At 37.2% G+C, this 24824-nt stretch overlaps 1 protein-coding gene across 1 annotated transcript in view; it reads right to left on the bottom strand.

Annotated features, from left to right (window-relative positions):
• Positions 1–24824, bottom strand: part of LOC150096259 (uncharacterized) — a 185836-nt gene that overhangs the window by 144123 nt on the left and 16889 nt on the right. The gene's annotated exons all lie outside the window — the stretch shown is intronic.

Genomic DNA, 24824 nt, shown 5'->3' with positions numbered 1-24824 from the left:
CTTTTATTCACTGAATGTTACGCCAAATGTTTCACTGTCTTTATGGCTGACAGTATCTTCAGGAAGATATTTAATAAATATCTTCCTTCCAGTCATTATAAAAATAAATTTAAAAAATATAAAATAATCTATAAACTAAAAAAAAAAAAAAAGTAATAAAAATAGAAACGATCCTATTAGCCCACCCACAGTACCAATGTACTCAACATTAACAACATTTTGTGAGTGGGGGTTATATTTTATTTATATATACATATATAAATAATAATAATAAAAATGAATAATAACTTACTCAGCTTCTAAAAAATGACAGCTGATTTGGGAAACAGAAATGGCTATAGGTTTGAAAAAAGAAATGGCAAAGTCCTGCATAATATTGTTGACTTTCAGAGACAACTAACAGAACCCCCATAAAGGAATAAGAAACTGCAGTCATGGATAAGAGGATGATGAAGAGACATTAAAGATTCGTATATTATTAGTAGTAGAGTACTAGCATCTCCACTGAGTCCAAACACTCATCACAAAAAGTCCACATTAATCCTTATTAATACAATATCTATCATATTAGTAGCAGTAGTCTACTAGCATCTTCACAGAGCAAAGACAAATTTTTGCTGTCCCTATCACAGATTAAGTATTTTAACTATTTTTTTTTAAAAGCACAAATGTTTATATACTGGGAAAAAAGAAATGTGTAAGAAATAAGGATAGGAAAAAAAAGGATGCAAGATTTGAAAGCCGAGTTGGTGAAGATGAGGCAAGAGAAAAGCAGATGAGGAGTGAAATTAAGAAAATTGGAGATATGTACGAGGTGGCATCAAAATGTTTTGAGACTAGCTCAGTTTACGAGAAATTACTTTATTTATCTACGTTTACACACTATCACCTTCAAAATAGTCCCCTTGCAAAGCAATACAGCGCTTCCAGCGTTTCTACCACTTCTGGAATGTGTACTGGAAGTCTTCTTTTCAAAGCATGTCAAGCACCTTCTGCGATTTGCTCTGGATCTCCATAATGGTGTCAAAACGGTGACCTTTGAGCTGGATCTTCATCTTTGGGAAGAGGACGAAGTCTGCAGGAGTCAAATATGGCGAGTAGGGTGGGTGTGGAAGTGAGATTCTGTTATTTCTGACGAGAAACTCACGTGTGAGGAGAGCTCGGTGACATTGTCGTCGTGGAGCATCCAGTTTTTTGCGTGCCACAGATCAGGTCGCTTTCGTCGAATGTCCCTCCATAGATGCCTTAAAACCAGGCAGTAGAACTCTCTGTTAATGGTCTGGCCCCTGAGAACAAATTCTCGATGCACAATGCCGCAAATGTCGAAAAAGACAATGAGCATGCACTTGGTCGAGCTGCAGACCTGCCTCGCCTTTTTCGGTTGTGGAGATGATGGGCTCTTCCACTGTGAAGACTGTTGCTTCATCTCAGGGTCGTACCCGTACACCCAAGTTTCATCACCGGTAATGATCCTTGACATGAAGGATGGGTCATCCACGGCACGCTGACGGAGTTCTTGGCATACTTCGAAGAGGTGTTCCTTCTGCTCCTGGTTCAGCAGCCTGGGGACGAACTTGGCAGCAACACGGCGCATGTTCAAATCACACGTGAGGATTGCCTGGACTGTTCTGTATGACACACCGACAATGGCAGCAATGTTGTGGAGTGTTCTCCGATGATCCTCATGCACAAGTTGCCGAATGGTTTGACGTTTGTGGGGGTTGAGCTCGTTGAAGGTCTTCCTGATCTCTCATCGTCTTCCAGTGATCTTCCACTCTTGAAGCAGCACGTGTGCCACTCAAAACACCTCGAACGACTCGTTACAGCATCGCCGAAACTTGCTGAATCATGTCAAACATCTTTGTGACGTATTTGCCCAGTTTCATGCAGAATTTCATGCTTGCTCTTTGTTCTAACTTGCTGTCCATGATGAAATCACAGATGTGGTAACGCAGGTGGTCAGAATAGCATCAGTTGCACAGCTCCCGATGTACACAGGACGATGTCTTTTGGCACACTGACTTATGAAGGTACTTCCTCTGCTGGCCCACCCTGGAGTATACCATATTTACTGCACCTGTAATTTGTCCTATATAGAAGAAACAGGACTTGTTGTTTACATCACAAGAAAAAGTGGCGTGATATGGTATGAAGATGTGGTATGAACATAAATTTAAGGAGACCTGTGAAATTCTTATCAACCACCCTAATCTTGACAATAATGATGGTCTAAAAATCCCAAGAATATACAAGGAGCATATTCTACCCACATAACCTTTTCGTCCAAGAGTCAATTATAACTAGGACTGCAAGTAATCCAGTATCTTAACTGTAATATAACACCTCTCATGTTAAATTAGGACACCACTGGTGCTGTAATTAAACTATCTACATGAATTTGTTCTCTGATAATGTTATTAATAGAATAGAGCTTTGATGTAGTTTTTTTTCCCCACTAATAGTCAGGCCAGTAGAATAACGGTTGATCAAATCATTGTCTCTTTGGCATAGTGTTTGAAATGTAATATAGCTTGTCTCTCTGTGTGTGTGTGTATATATATATATATATATATATACACATATACACACATATATATACATACAGGCCCGGCCTGTGGTGTGTGCGAAGTGTGCAATATACACAGGCGCTGCAGAAGAAAAGCCGCCTAAAAGATGTCAAAAAATATGAGATAAGAGTTTAAATGAACAACGAATGTACCACAGAATGGTACATCGTCTTCCGTTTGGGCCACTTCAGATCTTCCCGGAAATGAACAAATAAATTCTAAAATTGTATCCTGGACCCGATTTTATCACTGTAATTTTTGATTAAAATTTATGAAAATATACCTAAATAGTTCTTTATTTTTTGATGTATCATAAATCAACTTATGATTAATTGTTGAGTTCCGTGTAAAAAAAAATTGTATAAGCAGGACTAATCCATAGGTAATTATATTGTAAAGCAGTTTTCATTTGTTTTTCATTATCTGTTCATTTTATTCACACTTTATTCAAAAATAAACTTTTTTAGAAAGGTGCCGAACATTAATTGCACACACAAGAAAAATACTAGGCACCGGCATTTTCCTCCCAATGTGTTTTGTATTTTCCTCCCAATAGTAACCCTACCAGGAGGTAATTTCTTCCTACATGCTCCATTGCATTACAATGCTTATATTACATGTAGCTTACAAGTACTGAATAACATTTATATTTATATTTTTGTATCCATTTTCATATTTACATTTATATTTTTATATACATATATTAACACTATATAGTATAATTCACATAATATCAGTGTTTATGTTAGATCACAAGGAAATTGATTTTATTAGCAAATTTAGTTAATTCTATGTAATACTGTTTGATAAGTCTCTGTTTTGACACTGGCCACTTGTCTCCGGAAGTGATGACTTGTTGTATTAGGGGCATCCGGATGGAGCCCAATAGCTGACAGTTGTAGAGTATGTGGTCAACAGTCTGTTGATGGTGTACACTGCAGATGCATGAAGGTGATTCCAGTATATGAAATCTGTGTAGATAGTGTCTTAGTTTTCCATGTCCTGTTAGTAGGGTGGTTAAACCTGGAGAAATGGAGTGTTTTTTCAACAGGAATTTCTGATAACTTGTTTCTAGCGGTGTCTTTAGCCAACTGATCCGCTCTCTCGTTTCCTGCTATTCCAGTATGTGCTTTCACCCAGCAGAACTTGATTTCCCACCCCTCTAGAGCAGTGGGGGTGCAAGAGAAGTTTCTAAATTTTGACCTAGATTCGATGGACGACAGCTATTTAATAAAAGACGATCTTATTGAAATACGAGCCATTGCACATATTCAAATAGAATTTGAAAAACTGGACTTGGAACAATTCTGGTGTACACAGTTAGAACCTTATCCACAGCTGGCAAAAGCAGCATTGCAGACACTTTTACCATTTGCCACCACCTAACCTGTGTGAAATGGGATTTTCATCACTTTTGCACATAAAAACAAAAGCTAGAAATTGCTTAAATGCAAGTGATGACTTATGCATAGTCTTTCAAAAAAGGAGCCTCACTTCAAAAGTATTATTATGAATAAACAACAACAACATAGCCATTAAAAATTGAGTTGTTTTGTATGTAAATGAATATATTTATTTTTCAATAAATAAATTATCTTGCAATAGATGTAATTTCCTAAATAAAGAAATAGAAACACATTTTTCAAGGGGGTGCAAGACCTTATTTTTAGATTCAAGGGGGGTGCCGATCACTAAAAAGGTTAAGACCCAATGCTCTAGAGTGAGATTTCGAACCAAATTTCTTGTCTGTTCTATTAATGCAATATGGTTGTTCTGGTTTTTATGCAGTCTATAATGCTTCTACTATCACTGCAAATTGTTGCTGTCTTTTGAGGAGAGGTGTTGAGTTCTAATTCCTGGAGATATGCAAGTGACTGAAGTATAGCAAGTTGTTCTGCTTTGTTGTTGGAACAGAGAGGATGCAGTCTAAAGCAGCGTTCTTGTATAACGGACTGTCTGTTGTATGCAGTGAAAGAACAACCGACGTTCCTTTTGGTTTTGCTTCCGTCAGTGTATATTTCTAATTCGTCACTTTCAGAGCTTTCCTTCTCCTTAATATTTGTTTTTTTTTTGCTGGGTGCGGCCAATTACTGTAGTGAAGCCATTCACTACACTAAAGTTACAACATCGATCCAAATAGCTACGAACGTAGCTATTTGGATCGATGTTGTAACTTTCGATAGATCTTCCGGAAGTGACTTCATATATAAGAGATAATTCTTGTATTTTCAGGCAGATCGGTGTTAGAGCTGCAATAATGCAAGCTGCCTCGAAAGATATTGTCCTGTATCCTTTAATTATGTGTATGGCTATAAGGTGCTGAACTCTGTTTAGTTTTTGTTGGTTTATCTTTGATTTTAGCGTATGTTTCCAGGCAGGTGCAGCATAAGATATCAGTGGTAGTATAGCACCTGCTATATATCATTTTCAGCGCTCGTTGGCCTAACCCTTAACTAGGAGGTTTACTATTTGTAAGCTTTTTTCAGCAACATACGAGATGAGCTTATTGAAGGTGAATTTTTCGTCTATTGTTATCCTAGGTATTTTAGCTCACTGGCTACCTCGGGAACTTCTCCATTTAGGAAGACTGTTACAGGTTGTTTTGATTTTTTTCGTGAGATGTGGAGCACTTTAGACTTGGTGCTATTGAAGGTCACTTTCTTCTCGCTTGCCCACTCTGCAATTTTAAAGAGTTCTTCGTTGGCCTTTACTTCTAACTGCAAGCCGTTGGCATCCCCAAATCATTATCATTGCATCATCGGCAAAGGCTATGACTTTTGTTGCAATAGTGACAGGAAGTCTTAAAAGGGAGTCGTACTGGATGTTCCAGAAACCTGGCCCACAGCAAGAGCCTTGTGACAGCCTTGTTCGACTTTTTTCGTTACAGTTGTGGTTTTTAGTGTCATAGTTGCTCTTCTGTCTGAAAAATAATTTTTTGTAAGGTAGAGTAAGTTTTTAGGGCATTTGAAATCTATTAATTGATTGATTATGGCTGGCCACCATGCAGTGACCAGCCATAATCAATCAATTAATAGATTTGTCGAAGGCTCCTCGTACATCGAATGAAATCAGTAATACGTCTTTTTTTTGCTGTAGACTGTGTTCTGCAAACTCTTTCACCTCCATAATTGCGTCTACTGTGCTGGACTGAGTATGTATTGATTACTGCTTAAAAAGTTTATTGAGTAGACGCAGTACATTATTTGGTTTATTAGAAGTTTTTCTAGTACCTTGCCAGCAACGTTTATGAGGCTGATTGGTCTGTATTTGTTAATTTTGTTGAACCTGGTTTGATTATAGATATAATTTTTGAGTGTTTCCATATTGAAGGAAATCGTCCTCTTTTTAAGCATTTGTTGTAAACTGTTGTTATGAATTCGGGGAATTCGAGAAATGCTGTTAAGAGTATGTTGCTGCTTATTCCATCTTCTCCAGGAGTTTTTCTTGGATCCATTGATCTTAATATTGACTCAATTTCATTTGTGTGTGAGCGCACCCCAGATGATGACCTTAATCATCATCATTTATTTATAATTTTACAATTATAATGGAAACCAATAAAAACAAATAAATAGTCTATGTAACACTAAGATAGGACTTGGAGGTTCTTATTATGTGAAGGAAAACCAGGCTTCTCTGTCATATGCTAATTGATGGATCTCTGATGCAGAGAGTTGGGGGGAAATGAGGAGAATATTGCTGATGTATTTCCAATGTTGAGTTCAGGGTCTACCTCTTTTTCCATCTGTAGGGGTGTAGAGGACCAGAGCATCTGCAGAGGGTGGGTGTCTGAGTTGGTGGCCGAGCTATTTTATTTGGTTTCTTTGAACAGTGCCGACTAGAAGATCTTGCTGGGTTTCATCTAATATAGTAAAGTTGGGAATGTGGTCTTGCCAGGAGCAATCCAGGATATTTCTCAGACAAGTAGTTCCAAAGCTATTTATAATATTGGTTGCTGCTTTTGTTGAGATGTTCCAGGTCTGGGAGCTGTATAGAAAGATAGACTGGCTGGTGCACTTGTAAAGATGAATCTTCGTCTCCTTTGAGATGAGGCTCGACTTCCATACAACTGGAGTGCTTTCTGTTTTCTTTTCTTAATGTCTGTTAAGGAATCTGAAATCTGTGATCTTAGGTATACAAAGTCCTCTAATTCATCAAGGTGATCATTTTGATTTATATAGATGTGCCCATCTATCTGATTTTTTAATATCTTTGTTTTTTGAGAGTTTATTTTTAGTCCAAATATTTCTGCAGTTCTCCTAAGACTGTTGAAGTAGTTTTGGGCATCTGCAATGTTGGAGTCAATGAGGACTATATCATCTGCAAAGTTCGGGTCTTTAAGGTGCATCTGCATATATGGATCTTTGATGAGGATTCCAGATTTAACTTGAATCAATTTAAAAATATAGTCAATCACTATGATGAATGACACTCCTGTGGTGATGGGAAAACTGTCTGTTTTGCCTCCATTAACTAGTACTGTGGCTTGATATCCCTGGTAGGGTGCCTTGTAAGTGGAATGCCATAAAGTTTGAGTGTTTCCCATAACTGTTCCCTATCAAAAGAATCAAATGCTTTAGTAAAGTCAATAAAGTTCAAAAGCAATGGTAAGTTTTTGTCCGTTGAACCCTCTGTTAGTCTTCTGTTGCAGTGAATGTGTTCTAGAGTACCATGTTTTTTTTGAGGAATCCAGCCTGGTTTGTACAAAGTAACGGAATTATATGTGGTTCAATTCTATTTAATATCATTCTAATGTAGATTTTTAGTGGAGTAGAAAGGAGTGCGATTCCTCTGTAGTTTTCAGATTTGTTCATGTTACCCTTTTTTGGAATTGGTATTATTAGACCCTCTTTCCACTGTTTAGGAACTTTCCTGGAAGAAAGTGCAAAGTTAAAAATGTGTATGAGTTATTCTTTGATGTTTATAGAGCAATGCTTTAAAGCCTCAACTGTGATATCATCTGCTCCTAGTGATTTTCCTACTTTTTGTTGTTGAAGGGCCATTGTGAACTCCTGCATGGTGAAATCGTCACAGTTGATGCTAAGAGTTTCCGAAATGAAATCAATTTTTGGGGTTGGTGTGTTTAGAAGAGTTAGGAAGTATGCCTTCCATTCATCAAGTTCTTTGGTCTTGTTTTCAAATGAGGTTCCATCTTTTTTCTTGATTCTCAATACTCTGGATTTTCTTTCTGCTGTACTCAGGGACTTGGCTATTTTGTAAGTTCCTCTTATCTTGTGCAATTTTTGATATTTTTCTAACTCTTGGCAGAAGTTCTGGATGTAGGCTACTTTATCTTTTGAGAGAGCTTCATATACTTCTATGTTTAGTTGCTTTAGTTCATTTTTATATTGAAGGGAATCTTGGGTTTTTACTTTGTGTTTTATTTTATTGCGCTCGTCAATCAGTGAGTTTGTTTCTTTGGTTACCCAGTCTTTATCTACACTTTTTGTGTTTGATTGAAGAAATGTTTGGGAGGCTGCTTGATGAATGACACTAGTTATTGCTTTAAATATATTGTCTGTATTATCATTCGATACTGGTTGTGGGTGGTTGGTTCTTTGTGAGTTGCTGAAATTGATTTGCCTTGTTAGAGTCATTTAATTCTTCTCAATTGTATCTGAGAAGTTTTTTCTGCAATTTGGATGCTCTTAGTCATAGTTTTAATTGTGCATTTACAATTCTGTGATCAGTTAATCCTATGCTGTTGTATGCTCTACAGTTTGGGCTGACCTTATCCATTTGCCATTTATTAAGATGTGATCAATTGATCAATTTGAGTCTTAGTTCCATTGGGGGTGTTGCCAATGTGGTCTTGCCAGGAGTAATCCAGGATATTTCTTAGACAAGTAGTTCCAAAGCTATTTATAATATTGGTTGCTGCTTTTCTTTCTAATTTGTTTGGGAATATTGATTGAAGAGATAAAGTTCTGAGAGTTACAAAAGTCCACAAGAAGATGGCTGTTTTTATTGGTTGAGTCATGGTAGGTGTCCTATGTTTTTTGTGTTCAAAGCTACATTTTTTCTGATTTGTGCATTGAAATCCCCTCCAACTATGTGCACATTGTGTGCAGGTATTTTGGTAATATAGTCAGCTAGGTTTTGATAGAAAGTTTCTTTGTCTTTATCTTCTGCTGCTTCTATAGGTGCATATGCACATGTAATTGTTATTTTTGGATTTGCGTTTATTGTAATAGCTATTATTCTTTTTGAAACACTTTCTATTGATAGTATATTTTTGTAGACTGTTGTTTACCAGGATTCTGACTCTGCCATTTCCAGACTGATCTGCAGATGAGTACACGAAGGTCCATTTATGATTAGGGGACCTGATTTCATTGAACACCAGGTGGGTTTTCCATCAGTGCTCAGGTATGTAGATTGCATCCACGTTTTCTGCTTCTGCTCCTCTGCAAAGTTCATAATGACTTTAATATGAAGGTCAAAACGTCAGGAAATTAAAGTAATTATTTCTAACATGGTTGTAGGCTCCATAATTTGTCTGAAATGGATAAGATGCACATTTGTTTTTCTGGAGGTAAAATGAAGAGAGTGATTGAACATGAAGAGTAAGTGAGCAAAGGAATTGGTAGTAGGAACAAATAACTTGATTGGGAACAAGGAGAATGTAAGACTGGATATCAGAAGGTTGTTGAGAAGGATAAAAGATAACAGTGTGATAGAAAAGTCAAGTGTGTTGTCCAGGTATGACAGTGATTAGATGAGGTGTAGAGCAAGAATTATGAATGATATGTGAACCAAAATGTGTGAAGAGAAAGGAGTGCAGTTTGTTTGTGTGGAATGAGTTTGAAGGAAGAATTGAACTGTATAAGAGTGATGGACTGCATCTGAATGGTTTTGGTATGAGTCATTTGGAGAGACTGCTACAAGAAGGGTAATGAGTGCAGAGAATGAATCTGAGCAAGTAAGAAGCGATGTGAAAGAGTAGGAGAGTAAGAAAGGATAGACTGAAGCGGATAGCACGAGTGCAGAGAATAAGTGTGCAAGACAAACGGGGAGACTAGGGGTGGAAAGTGGAACACAGTATGAGAAAGGTTGATGCTACAAGAGGATATGAATACATGTGTGGACAAAAAGGGGAAAAGGATGGCCTGTAGTGCTAGGGAGGAGGGGCATCCAAGGGCTCCCAAATGAAAAAAGAAAAAAAAACTAGAAAAATTTCCAAAATTCTTTTCCTAATTAAAATTCATTTTTTTTTATTTATGATGTGTCATGCCTTCTATTTCTATACTACTTATGAATTACTGATCACTGCAGATGCTCAGTCATAGGTCGTATGCAATGCGTAGCGTGTATTCTCCAATTGTCTACTCAACTTGGAGGGGGGGGGGGTAATAATAGTAGTGATTCTGAGGCAGTATGGTGTGATGAGATAGAGGTGAATAGAATGAAATACTTCATTGGATGCTGCTATAGACCTGATAATGTGAAGGAAAGTGACAAGGAAATGCATACAGAAATTAACCAAGCAAATACAAAAAGGGTGATCACATTACAGGTGATTTTAATTACAACAATATAGGTTGTGATGACGATCCTATCTTTTAGTGTTGCACGGTGATCAGCATTCATTTTAGAAATTATGGACTTTACAACCGTGTTAAAAATAACTATTTTAATTTCTCGACGTTTCGACCTTCATATTAAGGTCATCATTTGGAGTATATACAAAGATACAAGGACAAACTGAGTTACGTTTCACACAGTAAGCTAAAGAAACATTGATTTCATCATTAGTTATTCTACTGGCATGACCTCTAGTGAAAAAATAAAATAAAATAAAAATAAAAAATAAAAATACAGATAAAATGAATTTATTTCATCTGTATTTAGTTATTTAGAAACTACATCAAAGCTAAATTCTATTTAAGATAACATGAGAGAAACATTCTTTCTTATAGATAGTTTTCTTACAGTAACAATGATGTCTTATTTTTAACATTACATTGTTATATTAGATTTAGGATTCTGGATTATCTACAGTCCTGTTTATAGTTAACTCTTTGGAAGAAAGTTTCTGTGGGTAGAATATGCCGGCAAAGGTTGGTCGATTGGTAGAGCCTCTGCTACTAATGGCTCAGTTAAGTAAGTTTGAGCGCAGTTAGTAGTTGGAAGGGGTCCAATCATTCGATGCTGTTGGCACACTCTCCCTCAATGAGTCTTTGGACTCCCTGGAGGTGTCAAATAATAATAATATGCTTGGGATTTTTAGGCCATCATTATTGTTCAGATTGGGGTGGTTGATAAAAATCTCACAGGCTTCCTTAAATTTGCATTCATACCATGTTTTAGTGTGATGTAAACAACTGGTGCTTTTCCAGTCAATTCTATGTAAAGTGTTCAGGGCATGATCAGAAAGACCAACTTCACCATAGTATTATATTTTATGTGTTGTTTATGTTCCTTTTGTCTAATGGGAATCGTGTGTCCTGTTTCCCTATATATGGTAGATTCCAGGTGCGATAAATACGGTATATTCCAGGGTGGGCCAGCAGAGGGAGTGGGTCTTTGGATGAGTTGAGTAAGCTTTTTAATTTTGCAGGAGGTTTAAAGCTGGCTTTGAGGTTGTATTTCTGTAGTATTCTGTTAATTTTATCTGAATGTCCCTTTAATGTAAGGAATGGTTATAGTTTTATTGTAGTCTGGTTTATCTTTATTTTTTATTGAGGTCTTGCAGAGAATTTTTTTAATAGTGTTTTGGCTGTCACCATTTTTTAGAAAAGTATTTTTGACCTTTATTGAGGTCTCTTCAGTGGGAGCCACACCCAAGTGGAGATACCAGGCAGAAGCATTAGCAAGGTCATCTCTACCTATAGGAGTTGCCAAATGGTGTGCCACCTTTCTATTAAATTACTCTGGATTTAGAGAAAGATGTTGAAAGTTTATTTTTTCACTTAGGTAGAGACAATATAGATGATATAGGTAGAGATGACTTTGCTAATGCTTCTGCCTGGTATCTCCACTTGGGCCTGGCTCCCACTGAAGAGACCTCAATAAAGGTCGAAACTAGTCTGGGTAGTGGCCCTTCCCTTAATGCATAACATTATACATATCCGCAAGGAGATGTGTTTTGCATTATGGGAGATACTGAGATAGGAGTGATGTTAGCTTGCTCCACCTTTGCAACGAGTTGCCCGGTGTTGTACCACCTTACCCCAGTCCTGAAGATACTTTCAGGTGCAAACTTTGTTTGCTCACACTTAGATAAAGGATTAAACTAAATTTATTATAGTCTAACCAAATGAAAAATAAACTTCCAACATGAGCAGCAGTTAGCTAATGAAGCAAAAAATCCTAGGGAGTTCTTTTGATATATAGCCAGCAAAAAAAAAAAAAAAAAAAGATTATGGTTGAATGGCAGTGACTGGAGAAAATGGTATAAGGACTACTGCTGCAGAGGATATAGTTGAGATATTTAATAAGCAGTTCATAAAGATCTTTCATCCTTGTGAATGCAACATCATGGAGAGTTTGAGAACAGTGGATTATGAGGAGAGAGTGACTGTGAGAGAGGAAGAGGTATATGGGGAATTAAACAAACTTGATATTAATAAGACTGTGGGACTTGATAATATATCACATCGTATGTGATATATTATCACATACGAAGGAATGTGCTGAAAAGTTGACATCAGCCTTGACATATTTGTTTAAAATTAGTAATACATTGGGTCAAGTTCCAAAAGAGTGGAGGAAAGTCAAGATCTTACTGCTGCATAAAGGAGGTGACAGAATTCAAGGAGAGTTCAAATTATATGCCAATCTGCATGTCAGGTGTTGTGGTTAAAGTGCTGGAAAGGGTGGGGAGAATCAGGATCCAGAATTGGGTTGACAACAATGGTATTATTTTTGAGAGACAGCATGGATTTACTAAAGGGAGGTCATGTTAAGTAATCTACTTACTTATTACAATAAAGTGAAAGCAGCATTAGAAGTGGGAGATGGATACACAGTACAGGCAGTTCTCACTTTACAAATTTCTGCTTTACGAAATTTTTGGATCAGAATTTTTATTTTAAATTGTGCACGCCGAAGGCGATTAGGGATGTGCACAGGGAATTACGCAGTATGTAATGATGTCATGATCAGTTAGAACAAGCCTTGGCGATGCGAGTGTGTTATTCATAGTTTTCTTCAATTATACCTGATTTTTTTTTTTTAAGTGTAAAGATCAAAAACTGGATGACTGAAAAGAGACTTCTGCTGCCAAGTAGTGGGTGGTATTTGCCACTATAAAAAGCGAACTGTTGGCATAACATTAAAGTACAAGGTGAAGCTGCAAGTGCCAATAGCGAGGCTGCAAAATGTTATCCAGAAAAATCAGAAAAAATAATTAAAGAAGGAAATTACTCGTCATCGCATTTTTAATGTTGATAAGACGGGCCTTTTTTGTAAACAAATGCTGCAAAAACTTGCATTGAAAAAGAAGAATCCTCGATGCTAGGTTTTATAGCATCAACAACAATCTCTACTATTAGGATGAAATGCTACTGGCAATTGCAAGTTAAAATCCTTATTTTTGCATCTAAGAAAATCTAAGAAGCTTAAAAGGCATTAATAAAGATACTCTCCCCGTAATATGGAAGGCAAATAAGGAGGCTTTGCTCATGTGTTCCCTATTTATAGATTGGCTTATGCATCATTTTGTTCCTAAAGTGAAACTTCATTGTGAGAAAAAACAAATTCAATTTAAAGTGCTTCTGGTAATTGACAATGCACCTAGCCATCCCTCATCAGTAGTTTACATTTGCCCTAATGTAAGTCTTTTTATCTCCAAATACAACTTCTCTTTTACTAGAAATGAATCGAAGAATGATTGCGACGTTTAAAGCACATTATCTCAAAGAGACTTTTGAAGTGTTAATAGAAGCAACTGATAAAGATGAAAACTTTTCTATTAAAGAGTTTTGGAAGAGCTTCTGCATTTTAGACGCAGTTCGGGTAATGCAGAGTGCCTGGCATAAAGTTTCCGAAAAAACTATGAAAGGAGTATGGCATAAACTTTGTCTTCAGTTTAATGATAATTTCGAAGGCTTTGAAGACCCAACAAAGATTGTTAATTCTGAAACTCAATCGATCTTAGGTATAGCTAACCAGTTGCAAATGGAAATTTCAGAGAGTGATGTTAATGAGCTGCTTCAATCTCACACTATGGAACTCTTACCCAATGATCTCCTTGAATCAGAGGAACAAGAAACAAAGAAGAAAAAGACAAAAAAGATAATGAATATGAAGCTCCAACTCAGTTTTACACTTTAAAAGGCCTAGAACAAGCATTTAAACTTCTCAAAAAAGCTCAAGCAATCTTTGAATTGCAAGATTCAGACTTTGAACAATTTAGTAAATTTTCCCGCAAAACAAATAATGCTTCTCCTTACTACTGAGCTATTTTAAATGAAAAGAAGCGAAAGTCAAATAAGCAGATGACACTCGAATCCATCTTTGTAAAAAAACAAAGATGCATCAAAGCTTCCTAACACATCTCCTACTACCTCGACAGCTGCCGATTCACCTGGTGATACAGAAATGAGCTAAATTTTTTTCAAAGAATTTTTTTAATTTAAAAATTTTCTTATGTTATTTTTTAGATATGTAAATCTTCGGCCAGTAAAGTCTTTTCTTCATTGAATATTCATTTCATATTTTATATATTCCTTCTTACGAACGTAACTCTCGCTTATAGCATTATTTCTAAGGCAAATAAACTCCCGCTTTACAAATTCCCGATTCACAAACGGTCGCAAGGAACCAATTAATTCAAAAAGACGAGAACTACCTGTAGTATACTTGGACTTTGCCAAGGCTTTTGAGAGATTACTGCATAATAAGTTGATTGTCAAACTAGAGCAGATGGGACTGGATATTAGACTAGTGCAGTGGATTGGAGATTAGCTGTTTGACAATCAACAAGTTGTGTATTGGGGAGCAATATCCCAGAAGAGGAACGTCACTAGTGGTGTGCCTCAAGGGTCTGTTTTAGGATCCATACTGTTTAACTGATATGTTAATGATTTGGGGGAAGATTTGAATGAGGATATACAGTTCTTTTCAGATGATGCAAAGTTGAGATGAACTAGGAAAAGTAAAACAGATGTTGTGCCCTTACAAGAAGACTTGAATAGACTGAGTGAATAGGCAGGGAAATAGGGGATGCCAGTTCAATGTTGCAAATGTAAGGTTTTAAAATCTGGAAAACAAATATGGGATGTAGAATTTACTCTTGGTGGGGATACATTGTTGGAGGTGGAAGAAATAAGAGATCATGGGATGATGGTAGATAAGGATCTAAAATTTAGAGTACACGTTGCCAAAATTGTGAGGATAACACGAATTCTGGCAATGATGCAGAGGACATTGACTTGTAGAAGGAGATTCTGGTTCCATTGTACAAGGCTCTGATTACACCGCAGATTTGGTAACCTGTTTTCAAAAGGATGAAGAGATGTTGGAGAGGGTCTAGAGGTGATTGACCAAAATAGTTTCTGATCTCTGGAATATTGAATATGAAGAAAGGTTGAGACAATGTAATTTACAGAGTCTAATGGACAAGAGGAAGAGGGGTGATATGAAAATGACATACAAGTTGGAAGGGTTATTATAGGATTAGTGTTGAAGAGGTTTTTCATAAAATGGCGGGAGACTTGGGAGAACAGGAGGTCATCCCTGGAAGCTGTATAAGGAAGTGTGAGCAAGGGAGTGAGAAGCAGGGTTTTTTGCATGGAATGTTGTGAATGATTGAAATGCATTGTCTGAGTGCGGGCTGTCTGCAGAGAATTTGCATGTGTTTAAAGTATGGTATGATGAGCTATGTGTATTAGGATCTTAGGATGGTAATATAAAATGTTGTACTGGAAAAAATAAAAAAGTACATATTCAGCAAAGATGTATAAGAGGTGTGGCTATTAAGTAACGAGACATGGTGCTTGTGAATCGTGTACTCGTAGCAGTGGATGCACTTGCACCATGAATGACCTTGAAGGTTCTAGAAGCGGTTGAGATAAGTATTGTTCGCTGTCGCTCGTAGTTAGTTTGTAGGCAGTTATAAAAGAAACATGTATGAAGTTGATTTGTCAGAATAATATCGAACATTAAACTTGAACAGCGCATTAATCTCAAATTAATGTGAAATTGAAGAAATCACCGACCGAGTGTTTGAAACTGTTGCAGGAGGTGTACGGTGAAAATGTAATGTGTCACGCATGCAAATGCTTTGTTGAAGGTCGAGAAAACATTGAAGATGATGAACGACTGGGTCGTTCGTCATTTGTCTCACGGCAGCAACTAAACAAAAAATTAAGCATTCGGATGATAGCAGACATGGTGCACATTGATATGGAGACTGTACAACAAATTTTGTATGAGCAATTGAACATGAACAAAGTCTGTGCCAAAACTTTCCCAAAAGCTCGTGTCAGGAGCAGAAAGACGTCTGGAAACAAATTTGCAATGACATCATTTAATGGCTGACAGCAGAGCGGGACTTGCAGGAGAAGATCATCACATGTGATGAGACATGGATTTTTCAGTATGATCCAGAAACAAAGAGACAATCAATGCAAACTCCCACGTCACCGAGAATGAAAAAAGCAAGAATGAGCAAGTCAAACCTGAAGCCAATGCTGACTTTTTTTTATTTTTTTTATTTTTTTTATATCAATGGCATGGTAATGGTTGAATGGGTACCAGAAGGTCAGACAGTTAACCAACATTATTACCTTGGCATTCTGGCCAAGCTGAGAGAATTAGTGAGGAAGAAGAGACCTGATCTGTGGAAGAACAATGCTTGGATTCTCCATCAGGACAATGCTCAGCCCACAGTGCACTGTCTGTAAAGCAGTATTGAGCTGATAAGATCCCAGTGTTGGACCATCCACCTTACTCACCGGATTTAGCTCCATGCAACTTTTACCTTTTTCCAAAGTTGAAATCCGCAATGAAGGGCACCCATTTTCAGTCAGTGGATGAGGTAAAGGAGGAAATGGCAGTGCTTCTGAAGCAGATAACACCAGGTGACTTGCAGCACTGCTTCCAACAATGGAAAATTTGTATGCAATGGTGTATAGATAGAGGAGGGGAGTAAAGTATTATTACAATTGTACAACTTAACTGTTATCCCAACAGTTAAGTTGTACAATTGTAATAATAAACCACATTTTTGCAACCAGTCTCTTTATTTAATAGCCACACCTCTTGTATATATATGTCTTCAAAATTTTACTTTTTGGTTTTTTACTTGACAAATGAATCTATGATCTGATCACAGTTTATATGCCATTTCACTTTTAATAGCAAGGAGTGCCTAGGCTCAATAAGCATTCTTGAATCATCTTAGACTATAAAAAATTTTGCTAAAGCTTTGCTTGCTATTTATAGATGTTGCTGGTATCATCAAGTAAATTCTTTCTGAAATGCAAGGACTTGGGAATGCATCCTGCCAGTAATTTTTATGGATTTGCTGCAGAAGACAGAAAGTACTTGACTTTTTTAAGCTGCTGAATACAAGCTGAGGCTTGCTCATGAAAAATGACAAGTTCTTGACAGAAACTGTTTAAGTCCATGCAAATTTTCACAAGATCTGATCTGAGATTTTGTAAATTTACAAATGCTTAAGCTACATCCAGTGATAGAAGCCAAATTTTAAATTTATATTTGGCAAGAGCATACAACTGTAAGAACACAAAGTTCATCTTCTTATAATGTGATATAATTATCATTGTCATTTTATATTTTTTTACTTCTGATTTTATGCATTCAACATATCATTTTGAGTTGGGTTTTGTTTCATTTTTCTATCCCATTAAAGCTGCTGCCCCAGGGCCAGTAACCCAGTTTTCTCTCTCCCAAGATTGTCTCTCTACCACAGAAGGTCCATGCCAACTGTCACACAATACTTATTATATATATCCTCTTAAACTCATTCATTATCAAAGCACTTACAAGTACCCAATTTATTCTAGTCTATTTCACTCATTCACCAATCAAAAAATCTAGTTACTGCTTGATCACTCCTTTTAGTTTATACAACTGACAGGAGTTACCATTCTTTCTCCCCCTTCTTGCAACATTCAAAAATTTCTTTCACATCAGTCTTATAAAATCAATTTAGTAACTAAGATGTTTCTATCATACACCGTTTCCTGCCTATCAACCAAATTTTACAGCCCACAAACTCAGTCTATTCGCTTAAATGCATTCCACAAACCTGCTACCATCTTGTTCACTTGCCTGTGGATCATTTCCACCAGTTCTCATCTAGTAATTCAGGTGAATAAATTTGTACAGAGTCTAGATGTATCATATCATGCCATATAAAGAGATAAGGAAATTATATCTCTTTCATAAATTCCTCAATCTTTATTTCTCAATATGTTTCTTAACATCCAATTTGGTATTTTGTATACTTTTCCAATATACCCTTTTAAACGAGAAGGAGAAAAGGTGACCTGCAGGCCCATGAACAGTATAAAGCATACTTTTGACATGACTGTGAATGAGTCCAAGGCAAAGTATGATAGATACTGTGTGGATGTTGAACAGTTGTTCTTGACATGATGTTTAGGGCCTCCCTCGATGAGTCTAAGGACTCCTTGGAGTTGCCTGTAATTATAATAAAAAAACTTCAATTACCATGAGCCTCAAATCTCCAGGCCTCATCAATTTCCTACAGTCCAGTTGTATTACTGTAATACAAAGCTTATATTCTTTTCATTCCTAAGTGCATAAGATAACACTTGCCACATTGAAATTGCAACCATTAGTTATCATGCTGGATCTCCATATCATTTTTATTAACTATTACTTGTCAAGCTTTGCATCATCAGCAACTACTGAATATCCATCCATCAATTCAGTGGATATCAACAGATGTTGTATGGTCACTCAGATGTTCAGTGATATGTCACACCAGTCTCCATCAGGTGGTCTTGTTGTATACTTTTCTGGAGGCTTCAACTCTGAAGATCAGTCACTCCAGACACACCATCCATTCATCTCACTGACAGTCTACTCCTTTCTCTTTTCCAGGAACTTTACCTTCTGTTATTGTTTTTAGAAGTCCTTTTTCCACCCTTTCATTGTGTCCAAAGTATTTCATCTTTCTTCTGTCAATATCCTTAGGAGCCTTAAAGTTCTGCCAATCTTTTCCAGCACTGATCCATTTCACTGCTTTTCAGTATATGATATCCTCAACAGGCTTCTGTTAAAGATATATCATAAGTCACTGTTGGAAAAACAGCTGCATCAACAATCTTCAACATTGTTCCTGTGGTGATAGATCCATCCTTCCAGATTTTAGACAAGTCTTTGATTGTTGTTTTTGCCATTCCTAATCTTCATTTGATGTCTTCTGAACAGCAATTCTTCACATTAATAATGGATCCCAGGTACTCAAACTCGTTGACTTCCTCAATTCTTTCTCCATTAAGGTAGTACACTTGTTTCTCAGGAGCTCCCTGTCTGTATTTCCTTTGAGAACTGTAATCTTTGTCTTGCTAGGATTGAGCCCAAGTCCTCTGTATCTCATTAACTTGTCAAGAATCTGTCCTAGTTCTTCCTTGTCATTACTAAAGAATACCGTGTCATCAGTGTACCTCAGATTACTGATCAAACTACCACCTATCCTAATTTCTGTCAAACTCATCCAATAATACATGCATGATGTCCTCTGCGTAGATACTAAACAGGTGAGGAGAAAGTAGACATCCTTGCCTCTCTTTCTAACCTGAAGCCAATCACAGTTAATCCAACACCTGTTCTGATAGTGTGTTGAGAAAGCCATTATCTTCATTTTTCTCACTGTTTCACATGTTGAACACAGTCAAAGCTTTAGAGAAGTCTATAAAACACATTACCATAGGAAGTCTAAATTCTTTATACTTTTCTGTGATCTCTCTAAGGATCTGATCTCTGGTACCCTTACCTAAAACCTGCTTCTTGTTCCTCAGGCATCTCTGCCTCAACTTTGGCCTCAATCCTATTTAGAATGATCTTTAATAAAATTTTCTTTGCATGAGAGATTAACCTCCCCCCCTCCAACCGGCCATGATGTCTACATAGCCAGTTTGGGGGGGGGGGGGGTAATCTAGACGTCCAGCTAAATCTGGATACGATTCTGTAACATCCGTTGAATAACATGGATAAGAAGTGCAATTTGGTCTCACTATTTCATCCACCTTGCCGTAGAGAGGTTAAATTAATAGTTCTATAATTCTTGGCAATCCTTCACATCTCCTTTCTTATGTAGTGGTATGAAAACAGACTTCTTCCAATCTCTAGGCCATGATCCTGTCCCCTATATCCTTGTAATCAATCTATTAAACAATCATCCCTCCATCCCCTGCAGCCTTAATTAACTATGATGGAATTCCATATGCACCGGCCCTTATTGCTGTTAAACTATTTAACCACTATTTCAACCTCATGCTTAAATGGAGGAGGTTCCAAATCTAAATTTTCCTTATCCTCTCTGCTGTACAGTTCCTCACAGTATTTTTTCCATCTGTTTTTAATTTCCAGTTCTTCTGTTAGTACTGCTCTATTACTGTCTTTGATGGCATTCAATTTAGGCTTAAACTTGTGCTTTAGGTCACAAACTAAATGAAACATCCTTTTATAATTGTGCCTCCTAATCTGGAACTCTATTTATTCACATTTATTAGTATAAAAATTTTCCTTGTCCTACCTGATGGCTCTTCTGACTTCTATATGTGATCTCTTAAATTCTTCAGTCGCTGTGTCTCTTTGTTTCTCCAACCGTCTTCTTTCAATTAAATCGTATGTTGAATCTGATATCCACGGGTCTCTTGGTCTTCTAATTGGGCCGAGATACATCTTGCTGTTTCCTGTATTATAACCTTGACTCCTTCCCAAAGCATTTCAGGTGAGTTCTCTCCACTAGTCTCTAAAAGATCATCCAACCAAGTTGATGTTTTTTCTGTAAACCTACTAGGAATTACTCCGACATCCAGTCTAGTGGGATGTGCTTGACGTGGAAGGTTTCGAAGTCTTAGTCTTACTTTGGCTATTACTAGCTGATGGTCTATACCATCGGTTCCCAACCAGTGGTACACATATCCCCAGGGATACATGCTGGGCCGTTCAGGGGTACATGAAAAATAATCAGTAATGGTGGAAAAACAAGTAAAGTAAACAAAATGCAAATCGTTAGTTATGGAACAATAAATGTTAAATTTGAATCACTGCTAATGAAGACACTTCAAAACTAGTTCACATTAGCGAATGATGATTGGCAAGGGTGTGGCTATGAACCCCCCCCCCCCAAACCACTCTTCTACTAATCATTACGCACAGTTCATACATCAAAAAATTAAATCTGTGGTTTGTACTTTTAATGTAGTAATTTTCCTTTCCCAACTCATTACCTCATTTCCACTATTTTACATTAAGATAGGCACTGAACAAAAGTGTCAGTATTTAAAATTAGCTATTTTAAAAACAAGGGGTACAATTTATAGAAATGGGTTTAAAAGTGGTACACAAGTGGAAAAAGGTTGAAAACCACTGGTCTATACCACAATCTGCTCCAGAACAAGTATGCACATCCGAGATGCTTGTCTTCAACTGTTGGGGAGTCAGGATATAAGTCTGTTGTGGATGTTTCTAGAAGCAAGTATTGGTAATAACGAATCTGTTAGCATGGGCAAATTTCAACGGTCTTTCACCACAGGTGTTACATTCACCCAGAACAAACATGCTACACTCAAGCCTAACTCTCATACTCTTTTCCATTTTTACATTAAAATCCTCTAAGATATAAAAGTACATCTCTCCGTGGTAGGCAGTCCAAAACAATCTAAGTTTTCATAGAATTCCTCACTCTCTCTTCAATAGGCCTATCTGCGTGGGTTGCATAAATTACCAGGATTGACATAATGGTAGGATGAACTGAACCTTAAGTCTAATACAAGATATCCTGTCATTAATGGGATTATAACCAATGTAGGACTCTTGATTGAACTGTCTTCAGTATCATAGTTACCCCCATGATGCTGTGAGTCACCTCCTGAATACACAACTAACTTACCATCCTGTCTATTGAAGTGACCTTCTTCATTCCATCTGGGCTTTGTAATTCCCATGATGTCAATTTTTATACCTCTCTACAAACAATATCAAGAGTACTCATCTGTAAACCCCATACATTCCATATGTCTATGTAAATTTCCCCTCTAAGATTAATCCCATATCTTCTGTATTCCTCATTCACAAAATCACTGACTTTTGTTGGAGACTGTAATATACTTAGGCGGAAAAGGGGAGATATGACTGAGACATTCAAATTGCCAAAGGGATTCTATAGGATTAATTCAGAGGATATTTTTGAGATCAGGACTGTGGTAGGAGAACTAGGGGACACCTATGGAAGCTGGGCAAGAGTGTGGTTAACAGGAGTGTTAGAGCTGGGTTCTTTACTTGTAGAGTGGTAAATGAGTGGAATAAGCTGCCAGAGTCCGTTGTGGGTGCTATGACGGTGAGAGAGTTCAAGGCAAGGTATGATAGATACTGTGAGAATGTCGTATAGTTGTGTGGACATGATATTTAAGGCCTCCCTCCTGGAGTCGCCCGAAATAATAATAATAATACTTCTCTGCCTAAGCCCTGAACACAGCTCTGATTATTCTGCAGCTTGAGGTGTACTATAAGGCACAATCATATTAACATTCTAGAGTAAAGTCACTGCAAGAAAAAAAAGTGGTAGGATTGTAGAGGCCCTTTCTGCATATCTAGGAGGTTTTGGTCATAATTCATCCCACATTGGCTACATGGGTTGAGATTTCACTCTACTAGGCGAGGCCAATACCTAGGAGAGGGAAGGCAGACTCCCACTGCATAAGACAAAATGAAATAGCAAAATAGGAAAAGGTTCATCCCTAGCCCTTCAATACTCTAATAGCAGTGGGGGAAGGAGCAAGAAAAAAAGAAAGGGGGGGGAGAAACAGTCTACAGACAATATAACAAATGTATATTATGTGAAGTAAAGTATGGTCCAGCATCAGGTACCTTGGGTTTGCTACTCCTATACTCACTAAAGTGAGTTCTTGAAGGGGCACTGAATATTCTGTCCCCAAATCATTCCTTATATTATTGATATAAAAAATGAATAACAGTGTTCCCAGCAGAGCCCTTCAATACATCAGCAGCACCTGCATTCTCCTAATGTTAATCTGCTGCCAACTTCATATCCATCCCCCATTTATTTTTTTATGCGACTCCCAAAACCACGAAAAGCTGTAAGCCAACATAATAGGTGAGATGTTAAAATAAGGGGGAAAATCAGTTGTAAAAGAAATGCATAAGCTATTTAATGAAATATGGAGATCAGGGTATGGCCTGGAAGAGTGGAAAAAATCTGTCTTGGTTGTTCTTCATAAGAAAGGCAGTGCTTTAGAATGCACCATTACAGAACTATTGTATTAATGAATCATCTTGGCAAAGTGCTGATGAAAATACTAACAGAATGCCTGAAGGGTCATATGGAGGCACATCTTCCTGACGAGCAAGCTGGATTTTGAAAAGATCGAAGTACAGTGCAAACAAATACTTGCACTAAGACTAATAGCAGAGAAAGCTCGAAGAAAGAATAAAAAGATATACTGCTGTTTTGTGGACTTCCAAAAAAGCATTTGATAATATTGACCAAAATATAACATGGGTTGTCTTGGAATCCTATGGCGTGGACAATAAACTGATCTGCCTGCTGAAAGATATAAAAAGACAAGCACAAGCAAAAATCAGGATAGCAGATGCGACTGGAGATTGGTTTGCCACTACTCAAGGCGCAAGACAAGGGGACCCAATATTACCAATCATCTTCATCACACATCTGGGAAGAACACTAGATAAGATTAAAGAAGAAGGTGGAGGCATTTCAATAAATGGCATGAGAATAAACTACCTCTGCTTTGCAAATGACATCGTCCTGATTGAAGACGATGCAGCAAGGCTGGAACGGACATTGCAAACGCTACACAGAAGGAAAAAGATATGGACTAAATGTCAACTTTGAAAAAAAAAAAATGCATTTCCTGATAGAGTGGTGAGAGCAAGAACGGTCAATGCATTTAAGGAGTGGTATGATACTGTGTTTCCTAGGAGGGACCTCCCTCGATGAGTCTTTTGACTCCATGGAGGCCTGAATAATAATAATAAGCCAACATAATAGGTGAGATGTTAAAATAAGGAGGAAAATCAGTTGTAAAAGAAATGCATAAGCTATTTAATGAAATATGGAGATCAGGGTATGCCCCGGAAGAGTGGAAAAAATCTGTCTTGGTTGTTCTTCATAAGAAAGGCAGTGCTTTAGAATGCACCAATTACAGAACTATTGTATTAATGAGTCATCATGTATATAAGCTGGATCATTTCTGGATCCAGCTTATTATTATAAGCTGGATCCAGAAAATGAACAATGAAGAAATCTACAGATGATACAACCAAAAGAAAACCTGATCCAGAAAATAATCAAAAGGAAACTACATCTCTTTGGCCATATATGTAGAATGAATGATGAGAGGAAAATAAAAATGCAGCTGTTTGGGATGATTGAAAGAAAGAACAAAAAAAAAAAGGAAGACCAAACAGAGAATGGAGCAATGACATTGCCAAATCGTACGGAAACTCTATACACAAACCGAGTCATCTTGCACAAAATAGAATGCAATGAAAGAATCATATCAAGATGGCATCAGACACCTACAGGCACTGGTTGTTGTTGTTGATGATCCCATGAAATGCCTTTCTACAGTCCAGGAGCAAAGCACCATTATGTTACAGCCATCGATGAGTAAATTAATGCTAAGGTAATGCCTGTCCTTCATAAAATTGCTTATCCCTTCCACTCAATAATATCCAATTACTATCCATCCATTCCTGAACTGTGTTTAAAAATTTTTTTCAATATTAACCTTCACATACTAATATATCTATAATTTAATCATCTCTGCATTGAAACTTCTTGATGTGATGGTCTATTTTGCCTTCTTTCTGTTCTGTTGGAATCATGCCATACCTGAACTAAACAGCCTAGTCAGAGGCACTGCCAATTTTCTTGCACATTCTTGTGATATGCAGGCTGATATCCCACCCAATTCCAATGGCTGTATTCACAATGATATCTGTAATACTCAAAAAACCATCAGCATGAAACCGATCTCTTCTAGCACTGTTCCCTATCAAGTCTGTCATAACAGAATCTCCACCTGGGTGATAGACTCTTGCAGA

This window comes from Typopeltis vanoorti, chromosome 19 (genome assembly GCF_054136105.1).
Source record: "Typopeltis vanoorti isolate ZY-2024b chromosome 19, IOZ_Tvanoo_1.0, whole genome shotgun sequence".
NCBI lineage: Eukaryota > Metazoa > Arthropoda > Arachnida > Uropygi > Thelyphonidae > Typopeltis > Typopeltis vanoorti.
This window is presented reverse-complemented; position numbering and strand designations above follow the sequence as displayed.